The sequence below is a fragment of the Balaenoptera physalus genome (genome assembly GCF_965194825.1).
Source record: "Balaenoptera physalus genome assembly, chromosome: X".
NCBI classification, from domain to species: domain Eukaryota; kingdom Metazoa; phylum Chordata; class Mammalia; order Artiodactyla; family Balaenopteridae; genus Balaenoptera; species Balaenoptera physalus.
The window spans coordinates 41,677,910-41,691,325 of NC_138903.1; the positions used below are offsets into that span (position 1 = coordinate 41,677,910).

General features: G+C 38.9%; 1 long non-coding RNA gene across 20 annotated transcripts in view; it reads right to left on the bottom strand.

Moving 5' to 3' along the window:
* The window catches only part of LOC309652620, a 137,720-nt gene that overhangs the window by 111,603 nt on the left and 12,701 nt on the right, over nt 1–13,416 (bottom strand). For 5 of the 20 annotated variants that reach the window (XR_014258811.1, XR_014258812.1, XR_014258813.1 and 2 more), the window contains exon 3: nt 2,402–2,560. The exons of 14 other annotated variants lie outside the window; for them this stretch is intronic. This is a non-coding gene — a long non-coding RNA (uncharacterized lncRNA). Of the gene's footprint in view, nt 1–2,376; nt 2,561–13,416 lie in introns of all 20 variants that reach the window. One more of the 20 variants, XR_014258815.1, reaches the window with a different exon arrangement.

Below are 13,416 nucleotides of genomic sequence, written 5' to 3' on the forward strand. Positions count from 1 at the left end.
GAATTTTTCTTTGTGGGCAAAATTTTAATTACTAAATTCACTGCATTTACTTATTACAGGTCTATTCAGATTCTCTATCTCTATCAGTTTTATCTACACTCTATCAGTTTTGGTGATTTATATATTTCTAATAATTGGTCCATATTACCTACATTTTCTAATTTGTTCGCATAAAGTTGTTCATAGTATTCCCCAACCGTTCTTTTCATCAATAGTGAAAGATCAATAATGATGATGCCTCTTTCATGCCAGATTGTGGTAATTTGTGCCTCTCTTTTTTTCTTAGTCGGTCTAACTAAGGGCTTTTCAAATGCGTGGATTTTTTTCTAAAAACCAACTTTGGGTTTCATTGATTTTCTCAAAAGTTTTGTTTTTGTTATTGTTTTCTATTTAATTGATCTCTCCTCTAATCGTTATTATGTTCTTCCTTCTGTTTGCTTCAGTTTGTTCTTCTTTTTCTAATTTCTTAAGACATAAGCTTAGGTTATTGATTTGGTATCTTCTCTATCTTTTCTAATATAGGTGTTTAAAGCTATAAAATATCCCTCTAAGCACTGACTTAGCTGCACCCCATAAAATTTGATATGTTATATTTTCATTTTCTTTCACTTCGACATATTTTTAAATTCCTTTTCTGATTTTTTTCTTTCACTCAAGAGTTATTTAGAAGTTTGTTACTTAGTTTCCAAGTATTTGGAAATTTCCCAAATTTCATTCTTTGTGGTTTCTAATTCATTTCTGTTGTGGCCAGGGAATATGCTTTGCATGATTTCAAATCTTTTAAATTTACTGAGACTTTTTATGGACTAATATGGTCTATCCTAGAGAATGTTCCATTTGCACTTGAAAATAATATGTATTCTGCTTTGGTTGGATGGAATGTTTTATAGATGTCAGTCAGTTCAAGTTTGTTAATAATATTGTTCAAGTCATTTATATCCTTGCTGATTTTCTATTTAGATTTTTATTTATTATTTAGAGTAGGGTGTTGACATCTCCAACTATGATGGTTAAGTGTCTATTTCTCCTTTCAGTTCTATCAGCTTTTGCTTAGTGCATTTTGGGGCTCTATTGTCATGTGCATATAGGTTCATAATTGTTATAGATTCCTGGTCAATTTACACTTTTATCATCATGAAATATCCTCCTTTAACTCTGATAATACTTTTTTGTCTTAAAGTCTATTTTGTCAGATATTAGCATGGCCACTTCAACACTTTCTTAGTTGCTGTTTGCATTGTATATCTTTTTTCATCCTTTTACTTTTAAATGTACCTGTGTCCTCCAAAATAAAGTGTGTCTCTTACAGACAGCATAAAGTTGGATCTTGTTTTCTGTCCTAACAATGTCTGGTTTTTGACTGGAATGCTTAATCTTCTCACATTTAATGTAACTATTTATATGGTGAATTTACATCTCCCATTTTGTTATTTTTTATATGTCCCATGTCTTTTTTGTTTCACTGTTCCTCCTTTACTTTCTTCTTTGCTGTTATACATGTTTCTATATTATACCATGTAAATTCCTTTGCTGAATTGTTTCACTATTTTTTTTAAGTTACGGTCTTAGTTGTTGCTCTAGGGATTACTATATATATTTTAACTTGTCACTATCTACTTCATATTAATACTAACTTACCTTTGGCAAAATATAGAAAAATTGCACTAATGTAGCTCCATTTCTTTCTCCGCCTTCTTTGTGCTATTATTGTCATATATTATATCTTTATATGTTACAAGCTGAACAAAAGAGGCTTACAATTATTATTTTATGAAACCTTATATCTTTTAAATTTGTTAAGAAAATGTTTTAAATATATATAGCATTTTATATTTACCTACATATTTATCTTTTTCTGGAACTTTTTATTTCTTTAGGTGAATTAATCACCTAGTGTCATTTCCTGTCAGCCTGAAGGACTATATGTATTATTTCTAGAAAAACACATCTGTCTATAAAAAATAAGGTTATTGGAGACACCTTCAAGATGGCAGAGGAGTAAGACGTGGAGATCACCCTCCTCCCCACAAATACATCAGAAATACATCTACATGTGGAACAACTCCTACAGAACACCTACTGAACGCTGGCAGAAGACCTCAGACTTCCCAAAATGCAAGAAACTCCCCACGTACCTGGGTAGGGCAAAAGAAAAAAGAAAAAACAGAGACAAAAGAATAGGGATGGAACCTGCACCACTGGGAGGGAGCTGTGAAGGAGGAAAAGTTTCCACACACTAGGAAGCCCCTTCACTGGCGGAGATGGGGTGTGGCGGAGGGGAAGCTTCGGAGCCACAGAGGAGAGCGCAGCAACAGAGATGCAGAGAGCAAAGCGGAGAGATTCCCGCACAGAGGATTGGTGCCGACCAGCACTCACCAGCCTGAGAGGCTTGTCTGCTCACCTGCCAGCTGGGACAGGTCGGGGCTGGGAGCTGAAGCTCCGGCTTCTTCGGCGGTCAGATCCCAGGGAGAGGACTGGGGTTGGCTGCATGAACACAGCCTGAAGGGGCTAGTGTGCCACAGCCAGCCGGGAGGGAGTCCGGGAAAACGTCTGAAACTGCCTAAGAGGGAAGAGACCATTGTTTCAGGGTGCGCGAGGAGAGGGGATTCAGAGCACCACGTAAACAATCTCCAGAGATGGGCGTGAGCTGTGGCTATCAGCATGGACACCAGAGATGGGCATGAAACGTTAAGACTGCTGCTGCAGCCACTAAGAAGCCTATGTGCAAGCACAGGTCACTATCCACACCTTCCCTCCCGGGAGCCTGTGCAGCCCACCACAGCCAGGGTCCTGTGATCCAGGGACAACTTCCCCGGGAGAACACACAGAGTGCCTGTTGCAATGTCATGATGGCCTCTGCCGCCGCAGGCTCGCCGCACATTCCATGCCCCTCCCTTCCCCCGGCCTGAGTGAGCCAGATCCCCCTAATCAGCTGCTACTTTAACCCCGTTCTGTCTGAGCGAAGAACAGACGCCCCCAGGCGACCTACACACAGAGGCGGGGCCAAATCCAAAGCTGAACCCCAGGAACTGTGCAAACAAAGAAGAGAAAGGGAAATCTCTCCCAGCAGCCTCAGGAGCAGTGAATTAAATATCCACAATCAACTTGATGTACCCTGCATCTCTGGAATATCTGAATAGATAATGAAACATCCCAAAATTGAGGTGGTGGATTTTGGGAGCAACAATATATTTTTTTTCCTTTTTCTCTTTTTGAGAGTGTGAATGTGTATGCTTCTTTGTGTGATTTTGTCTGTATAGCTTTGCTTTTACCATTTGTCCTAGGGTTCTGCATGTCCGTTTTTTTTTGTTCTTGTTGCTGTTGTTTTTGTTTTTTATTACAGTTTTTAGTGCTTATCGTCGGTGGATTTGTTTTTTGGTTTGGATGCTCTCTTCTTTCTTTCTTTTTTTTTCTTTTTTTATGACTTCTTAATTTTTTTCATTTTTAAAAATTATTTTTTATTTTTAAATTTAATAACTTATTTTATTTTATTTTTTTCTTTCTTCCTTTCTTTTTTTCTCCTTTTTCTTCTGAGCCATGTGGCTGACAAAGTCTTGGTGCTCTGACCGGGTGTCAAGCCTGTGCCTCTGAAGTGGGATAGCCGAGTTCAGGACATTGGTCCACCAGAGGCCTCCCGGCTCCACGTAGTATCAAACGGCGAAAGCTCTCCCAGAGATCTCCATCTCAAGGCTAAGACTGAGCTCCACTCAACGACCAGCAAGCTACAGTGCTGGACACCCCATGCCAAAAAAGTAGCAAGACAGGAACACAACCCCACCCATTAGCAGAGATGCTGCCTAAAATCATAATAAGGTCACAGACACCCCAAAACACACCATCGGATGTGGTCCTGCCCACCAGAAAGAGAAGATCCAGCCTCATCCAACAGAACACAGGCACGAGTTCCCTCCACCAGGAAGCCTACACAGCCCAATGAACCAACCTTAGCCACTGGGGGCAGACACCAAAAACAACGGGAACTACGAATCTGCAGCCTGTGAAAAGGAGACCCAAAACACAGTAAGTTAAGCAAAATGAGAGAGAAATATGGAGCAGTTGAAGGATCAAGGTAACAACCCAGCAGACCAAACAAATGAAGAGGAAATAGGTAGTCTACCTGAAAAATACGTCAGAGTAATGATAGTAAAGGTGATCCAAAATCTTGGAAATAGAATGGAGAAAATACAAGAAACGTTTAACAAGGACGTAGAAGAACTAAAGAACAAACAAACAATGATGAACAAAACAATAAATGAAATTAAAAATTCTCTAGAAGGAATCGATAGCAGAATAACTGAGGCAGAAGAACGGATAAGTGACCTGGAAGATAAAATAGTGGAAATAACTACTGCAGAGCAGAATAAAGAAAACAGAATGAAAAGAATTGAGGACAGTCTCAGAGACCTCTGGGACAACATTAAACACACCAACATTCGAATTATAGGGGTCACAGAAGAAGAAGAGAAAAAGAAAGGGACTGAGAAAACATTTGAAGATATTATAGTTGAAAACTTCCCTAATACGGAAAAGGAAATAGTTAATTAAGTCCAGGAAGCACAGAGAGTCCCATACAGGATAAATCCAAGGAGAAACACGCCAAGACACATATTAATCAAACTATCAAAAATTAAATACAGGGCCTCCCTGGTGGCGCAGTGGTTGAGAGTCTGCCTGCCAATGCAGGGGACACGGGTTCGAGCCCTGGTCTGGGAAGATCCCACATGCCGCGGAGCGACTAGGCCCGTGAGCCACAATTACTGAGCCTGCGCGTCTGGAGCCTGTGCTTCGCAACAGGAGAGGCCGCGACAGTGAGAGGCCCGCGCACCGCAATGAAGAGTGGCCCCCGCTTGCCGCAACTGGAGAAAGCCTTCGCACAGAAACGAAGACCCAACACAGCCAAAAATAAATAAATAAATAAATAAATATTAATTATTAGAAAAGACTCCAAAAAAAATTAAATACAAAGAGAAAATATTAAGAGCAGCAAGGGAAAAACAACAAATAACATACAAGGGAATCCCCATAAGGTTAACAGCGGATCTTTCAGTAGAAACTCTGCAAGCCAGAAGGGCGTGGCAGGACATATTTAAAGTGATCAAAGGGAAAAACCTACAACCAAGATTACTCTACGCAGCAAGGATCTCATTCAGGTCGGATGGAGAAATTAAAACCTTTACAGACAAGCAAAAGTTCAGAGAATTCAGCACCACCAAACCAGTTTTACAACAAATGCTAAAGGAACTTCTCTAGGCAGGAAACACAAGAGAAGGAAAAGACCTACAATAACAAACCCAAAACAATTTAGAAAATGGTAATAGGAACATACATATCAATAATTACCTTAAACGTAAATGGATTAAATGCTCCAACCAAAAGACATAGACTGGCTGAATGGATACAAAAACAAGACCCGTATATATGCTGTCTACAAGAGACCCACTTCAGACCTAGGGACACATACAGACTGAAAGTGAGGGGATGGAAAAAGATATTCCATGCAAATGGAAATCAAAAGAAAGCTGGAGTAGCAATTCTCATATCAGACAAAATAGACTTTAAAATAAAGATTAGTGCAAGAGACAAAGAAGGACACTACATAATGATCAAGGGATCAATCCAAGAAAAAGATATAACAATTGTAAATATTTATGCACCCAATATAGGAGCACCTCAACATATAAGGCAAGTGCTAACAGCCATAAAAGGGGAAATCAACAGTAACACAATCATAGTAGTGGACTTTAACACCCCACTTTCACCAATGGACAGATCATCCAAAATGAAAATAAATAAGGAAACACAAGCTTTAAATGATACATTAAACAAGATGGACTTAATTGATATTTATAGGACATTCCATCCAAAAACAACAGAATACACTTTCTTCCCAAGTGCTCAAGGAACATTCTCCAGGAAGGATCATACCTTGGGTCACAAGTCAAGCCTTGGTAATATAAGAAAATTGAAATCGTATCAAGTATCTTTTCTGACCACAATGCTATGAGACTAGATATCAATTACTGGAAAAAAATTGTAAAAATTACAAACACATGGAGGATAAACAATACACTACTTAATAACCATGAGATCACTGAAGAAATCAAAGAGGAAATCAAAAAATACCTAGAAACAAATAACAATGAAAACACGATGACCCAAAACCTATGGGATGCAGCAAAAGCAGTTTTAAGAGGGAAGTTTATAGCAATACAATCCTACCTCAAGAAACAAGAAACATCTCAAATAAACAACCTAACCTTACACCTAAGGTAATTAGAGAAAGAAGAACAAAGAAAACCCCCAAAGTTAGAAGAAGGAAAGAAATCATAAAGATCAGATCAGAAATAAATTGAAAAGAAATGAAGGCAACAACAGCAAAGATCAATAAAACTAAAAGCTGGTTCTTTGAGAAGATAAACAAAATTGAGAAACCATTAGCCAGACTCATTAAGAAAAAAAGGGAGAAGACTCAAATCAATAGAATTAGAAATGAAAAAGGAGAGCAACTGACACTGCAGAAATACAAAGGATCATGAGAGATTACTACAAGCAACTATATGCCAATAAAATGGACAACCTGGAAGAAATGGACAATTTCTTAGAAAAGCACAACCTTCCGAGACTGAACCAGGAAGAAATAGAAAATATAAATGGACCAATCACAAGCACTGAAATCGAGACTGTGATTAAAAATCTTCTAACAAACAAAAGCCCAGGACCAGATGGCTTCTTGGGCAAATTCTATCAAACATTTAGAGAAGAGCTAACACCTAGCCTTCTCAAACTCTTCCAAAATATAGCAGAGTAAGGAACACTCCCAAACTCATTCTACAAGGTCACCATCACCCTGACACCAAAACCAAACAAAGATGTCACAAAGAAAGAAAACTACAGGCCAATATCACTGATGAACATAGATGCAAAAATCCTCAACAAAATACTAGCAAACAGAATCCAACAGCACATTAAAAGGATCATACACCATGATCAAGTGGGGTTTATCCCAGGAATGCAAGGATTCTTCAATATACGCAAGTCAATCAATGTGATACACCATATTAACAAAGTGAAGGAGAAAAATCATATGATCATCTCAATAGATGCAGAGAAAGCTTTCAACAAAATTCAGCACCCATTTATGATAAAAACCCTCCAGAAAGTAGGCATAGAGGGAACTTATCTCAACATAATAAAGGTCATATATGACAAACTCACAGCCAACATTGTTCTCAATGGTGAAAAACTGAAACCATTTCCTCTAAGATCAGCAACAAGACAAGGTTGCCCACTCTCACCACTATTATTCAACATAGTTTTGGAAGTGTTAGACACAGCAATCAGAGAAAAAAAAGAAATAAAAGGAATCCAAATCAGAAAAGAAGTAAAGCTGTCACTGTTTGCAGATGACATGATACTATACATACAGAATCCTAAAGACGCTACCAGAAAACTACTAGAGCTAATCAATGAATTTGGTAAAGTAGCAGGATACAAAATTAATGCACAGAAATCTTTTGCATTCCTATACACTAATGATGAAAAATCTGAAAGAGAAATTAAGGAAACACTCCCATTTACCACTGCAACAAAAAGAAAAAAATACCTAGGGATAAACCTACCTAAGGAGACAAAAGACCTGTGTGCAGAAAACTATAGGACACTGATGAAAGAAATTAAAGATGATACAGATGGAGAGATAAATCATGTTCTTGGATTGGAAGAATAAACATTGTAAAAATGACTATACTACCCAAAGCAAACTACAGATTCAGTGCAATCCCTATCAAACTACCAATGGCATTTTTCACAGAACTAGAACAAAAAATTTCACAATTTGCATTGAAACACAGAAGACCCACAATAGCCAAAGCAATCTTCAGAAAGAAAAACGGAGCTGGAGGAATCAGGCTCCCTGACTTCAGACTATACCACAAAGCTACAGTAATCAAGACAGTATGATACTGGCACAAAAACAGAAATATAGATCAATGGAACAGGATAGAAAGCCCAGAGATAAACCCACGCATACATGGTCACCTTAGTTTTGATAAAGGAGGCAAGAATATACAATGGAGAAAAGACAGCCTCTTCAATAAGTGGTGCTGGGAAAACTGGACAGCTACATGTAAAAGAATGAGATTAGAACACTCCCTAACACCATACACAAAAATAAACTCAAAATGGCTTAAAGACCTAAATGTAAGGCCAGACACTATAAAACTCTTAGAGGAAAACGTAGGCAGAACACTCTATGATATAAATCACAGCAAGATCCTTTCTTACCCACCTCTTAGAGAAATGGAAATAAACAAATGTGACCTAATGAAACTTAAAAGCTTTTGCACAGCAAAGGAAACCATAAACAAGATGAAAAGATAACCCTCAGAATGGGAGAAAATATTTGCAAATGAAGCAACTGACAAAGGTTTAATCTCCAAAGTTTACAAGCAGCTCATGCAGCTCAATATCAAAAAAACAAACAACCCAATCCAAAAATGGGCAGAAGACCTAAATAGACATTTCTCCAAAGAAGACATACAGATTTCCAACAAACACATGAAAGGATGCTCAACATCACTAATCATTAGAGAAATGCAAATCAAAACTACAATGAGGTATCACCTAACACCGGTCAGAATGGCCATCATCAAAAAATCTGCAAACGATAAATGCTGGAGAGGGTGTGGCGAAAAGGGAACCCTCTAGCACTGTTGGTGGGAATGTAAATTGATACAGCCACTATGGAGAACAGTATGGAGGTTACTTAAAAAACTAAAAATAGAACTACCATACGACCCAGCAATCCCACTACTGGGCATATACCCTGAGAAAACCATAATTCAAAAAGAGTCATGTACCACAATGTTCACTGCAGCTCTATTTACAATAGCCCGGACATGGAAGCAACCTAAGTGTCCATCGACAGATGAATGGATAAAGAAGATGTAGCACATATATACAGTGGAATATTACTCAGCCATAAAAAGAAACGAAATTGAGTTATTTGTAGTGAGGTGGATGGACCTAGAGTCTGTCATACAGAGTGAAGTAAGTCAGAAAGAGAAAAACAAATACCATATGCTAACACATATATATGGAATCTGAGAAAAAAATATGGTTATGAAGAACCTAAGGGTAGGACAGGAATAAAGATGCAGACGTAGAGAATGGACTTGAGGACATGGGGAGGGGCAAGGGTAAGCTGGGACAAAGTGAGAGAGTGGCATGGACTTATATATACTACCTAACGTAAAATAGATAGCTAGCGGGAAGCAGCCGCATAGCACAGGGAGATCAGCTCGGTGCTCTGTGACCACCTAGAGGGGGGGATAGGGAGGGTGGGAGGGAGACGCAAGAGGGAGGAGATATGGGGATATATGTACATGTATAGCTGATTCACTTTGTTATAAAGCAGAAACTAACACACCATTGTAAAGCAATTATACTCCAATAAAGATGTTAAAAAATATTAAATTAAATTTAATTTAAGTTTTTAAAAAATTAAAAATAAGGTTATTTTGGCTTTACAAAATACTAGGTAACCCATCCTAGAGGCAGGTACAAAGATAAAATGGGAAGAGTACAAATATTTTATTTATATCCATTAATTTCTGGAAGATTCATGCTCTTATGTGGTGTCTAGACATACTCTGGAAAATTTAACTGTAAGGTGGCCAAGTTATTGGGCTATCAGTCCATCATTTTCCTTCAATCTTTGTGAGAGTAGGTTGGATATTCCTTTTTTAAAAGTATTTTTTGAAAGGAAATCTTGCTTTAGAGAGTACTTTGCTGCTTTCTTTTGGATCTCACCACCACCACCTCAAGTTAAGAAGGGGAGCCCCAAGATAACTCAGAATAATGGAGGTTGCCTTTCAGATGGGGAGGCTGACTTCTTCCCCAGCTGCTGAGCTGCAGAAATTCACAGACCAATCCTGTCTCTTGGGTGCAACTTGAGAGAGTTGTTGGTAAAGCTTGTCCTCAGGACTTTGGAGTGTTGGTGAAGATAATGACTGATGACTACTCCCACCTAGATGAACTTGTAGAGCAGAGGCTGGTATAGCAGCCTGAAATGGCAAGATGAAGAAAGAGCAGCAGTGAAGACAGTTTGCATGTCCAGAGTTTGGTGGAGTGAGAGTGTTTGGGTTTTCCCAGGGGCCAAGTGGATGCCACAGAAGGCATCCAGCTGGAAGAATCTTAAAGGGTCTTGACCCAAGTGGACAGTCTGTCAGGTGAGGACACTAGCGGTAGGGGTAACCCCTGTGGTAGAAACTGAGGCAGTAAGTAACTGAGCTGAGGAGTAAACACTGAGGAATTCAGTGCTCTTGGGCTCATGGACCATCAGAATGACCCTATATTCCCTCTGGTACTCTTCCATACTGCTGAACCTGTGCAAAGATCTTGCTGTTATTAATGTCTTGGTTTCACCCATTTGCATTATAGGGTTCCTGGGGATGCTTGTCACCTTGTTTTGTTCAAAATGTAGTCTGTAAAGTTTTTCTTTTGCTATCAGAATGGTTCTATTTTTAAGACAGTATTTAGAGAAATCAAATCTACACCATCATCATCACCTTGCCATGACCTGTTAACCTAATACTGACTTTTTGAAGAAACAGGGCTAGTTTACTTGTAGAATGTCCCATGTTCCACGTCATCTGATTGTTTCCTCATGATATCTCAATTTTTCTTTTCTCTCCTGTATTTTCTACAGACTTGAAGTTAGGTATAGAAGTTTGATCAGTTTTAGGTTAAGCATTTTTTTTTAATTTATTTATTTTATTTTTGGCTGCATTGGGTCTTTGTTGCTGTGCACAGGCTTTCTCTAGTTGCAGCCAGCAGGGGCTACTCTTCGTTGCGGTGTGCGGACTTCTCGTTGGGGTGGCTTCTCTTGTTGCAGAGCACAGGCTCTAGGTGCGCTGGCTTCAGTAGTTGTGGCATGTGGGCTCAGTAGTTGTGGCTCACAGGCTCTAGAGCGCAGCCTCAATAGTTGTGGCACATGCGCTTAGTGGCTCCGCAGCATGTGGAATCTTCCCGGACCAGGGCTCGAACCCGTGTCCCTTGCATTGGCAGGCGGATTCTTAACCACTGCGCCACCAGGGAAGCCCAGGTTAAGCATTTTTAACACAAATACTTAATAACTGCCAAGAATACTTCATAGGTGCTACTGTGCAACCCCCTATTAAGGATGCAATTAGCAAATAATTTGTAGAGTAACATTTTGGTTCTACGTTAGCATCTTTTATCAAATGCATTTAACATCTGCTACGGACTGAATGTGTCCCCCCCAAATTCATATGTTGAAATCCTAACCCTCAATGTGATAGTGTTAGGAGGTGGGGCCTTTGGAAGTTGATTAGGTCATGAGGGTGGAGCCTCATGAATGGGATTACTGCCCTAGTAAGAAGAGACCAGAGGGCTAGCTTGCTCCTTTTCCACCATGTGAGGATACAACAAGAAGTTCAGCTAGCTACAACCCAGAAGTGGGCCCTCACCAAGAATCCAACCATACTGGCACCATAAGCTCCAATTTCCAGGCTCCAGAACTGTGAAAAATAAAGTTCTGTTGTTGAAAAGCCACTCAATTTATGGCATTTTGTCTCAACAGCTTAAGCTGACTAAGATAACATCTCTTGAGGTTCCTTACCTGAATCAATTATCTAATTCTTTCTATATTTATTGGGTGGCATTCTTCTGTAAGTAATTGCTGTAGTGAATACTGTGTTGCTCTGCTCAGATCTCTTTTTTGGGGCCAATACATTATCCCCCAGTTTCTGGGAAAATCAGCTACTGACCTCATAGCTATATCTCTCATTGGGAACTGCCCTCAGCTACAGGGAACTGCCTCACTCAAAGTTATGCCCTCACCTCCCAACCTCTGCTCAGGGAGCAGGCAGTATTAAATCAGTGTCTTATGCAGGAACACAAAGGTCCAGCCTTCCATTTGGGACAACTCTGAAGGGCCATCCCAGCTCCAGAGCTCCCTGTAAGACTGTCTGAGGCCCCAGTTGCAACTGCATTGAGGGTAAATTCTCCCTCTGTCCAACCCTATCTTCCTCAACCTCTTACAGATGTTTCTCCCCAATAAACCTTCTGCATGCAACTTTCCATTTTTGTTAACCCAGAACTCATTCTAAGACAATGACAAAGAACTTTCTTCTCTTTTCATTTCATCATTTTTCCATTTGATTGTTTTTGGAGTATCACTATGAACTCATGGTTTTGTATTTATTTAATGTATTACAACAAATTGCAGCCATTTACATCTTGGTGCTCAAATGATCAAATGTGGCCAGTGAAGGCCCTTCATGATGCCTCCTATGTCCTTTAGACATTAATCTTTAAGTGTGTCTTTTCTAGCACAAGAATATAACCTATGCTCATCATGTATTCTTCTAGGTCCAGACCCAGAATCAGATATTTCTCTAAAAATCTCTGGTTCCCTTTTAGTGGGAATGGTGGTTAAAGATCAAGATCTGGGCACTAGGGATAAAATGTTTTCTTTTAATTTCATTTTCTAAATGTCTTTTTGCTGGTATACAGAAATACAATTTATTTTTGCATAGACATTTCACTGTGGTCACATTAGAATTAGAACCAAGTTCTCCTGAATCTCAGTCTCTATTAGTTAGAAATATTTTCAGCTGCAAATAACGGGAAGCTGACTCACAATGGCCTGGGAAAACAAGATGTTTAGTTAGCTCCTCTAATAAGAAGTCTGATGATAGCCAGTCTGGGACTGATGCAATGGCTCAATAATCCTGTCAGGGACCCAGATTGGTACTATTTAACCACTTCTTAGTTTGTTCTCATGTTTCTTTCCTTGTTCTTACAAGATGACTGGGCTCCTACCAGATACTATCTATATTCTAGGCAAAAATAAGCAAAGATAAAGAGGTTAATGGTTAAAAATTTTTCTCCTTTCCAGGCTTTCTTTTTTTTAATTTGAGAAAGATGCCCTCTCCATATAATTCCACTTAATCATTATTGGACAGAACTGTCACGAGTCCAACTCGATATAAGGTAGGTGAGAAAACTGAGGGGTTTTATTTCTTAACTTCCAATAACTGTTAAAAGGAAGGAAAGTTAGAAGGAGTCAAGAATGGATGTTGAAAGCACCTCTTGTGGTATCTGCACTAAAGCCAACATTCTTCCCACTAGATAATTCTGTTAGGTAAAACTTTGACAAAGTGTGACAAAGCTTGATTCATGTAAAACAGGATTCCTTTGAATAAAGAGACCTCAAAGCACTTATATTTAGTATGTGTATCTGAAGACAAGATATGCTATAAAAAATGTGATCCTTGTTCACTGGAGAAGAATTTTTATTTAGCTTTCTCAATATAACTGAGGTATAATATTAACATCATATAAGAAAAAATTCTAGCAAAAGATGAATTACTTGTTTTGGACCAACTATCC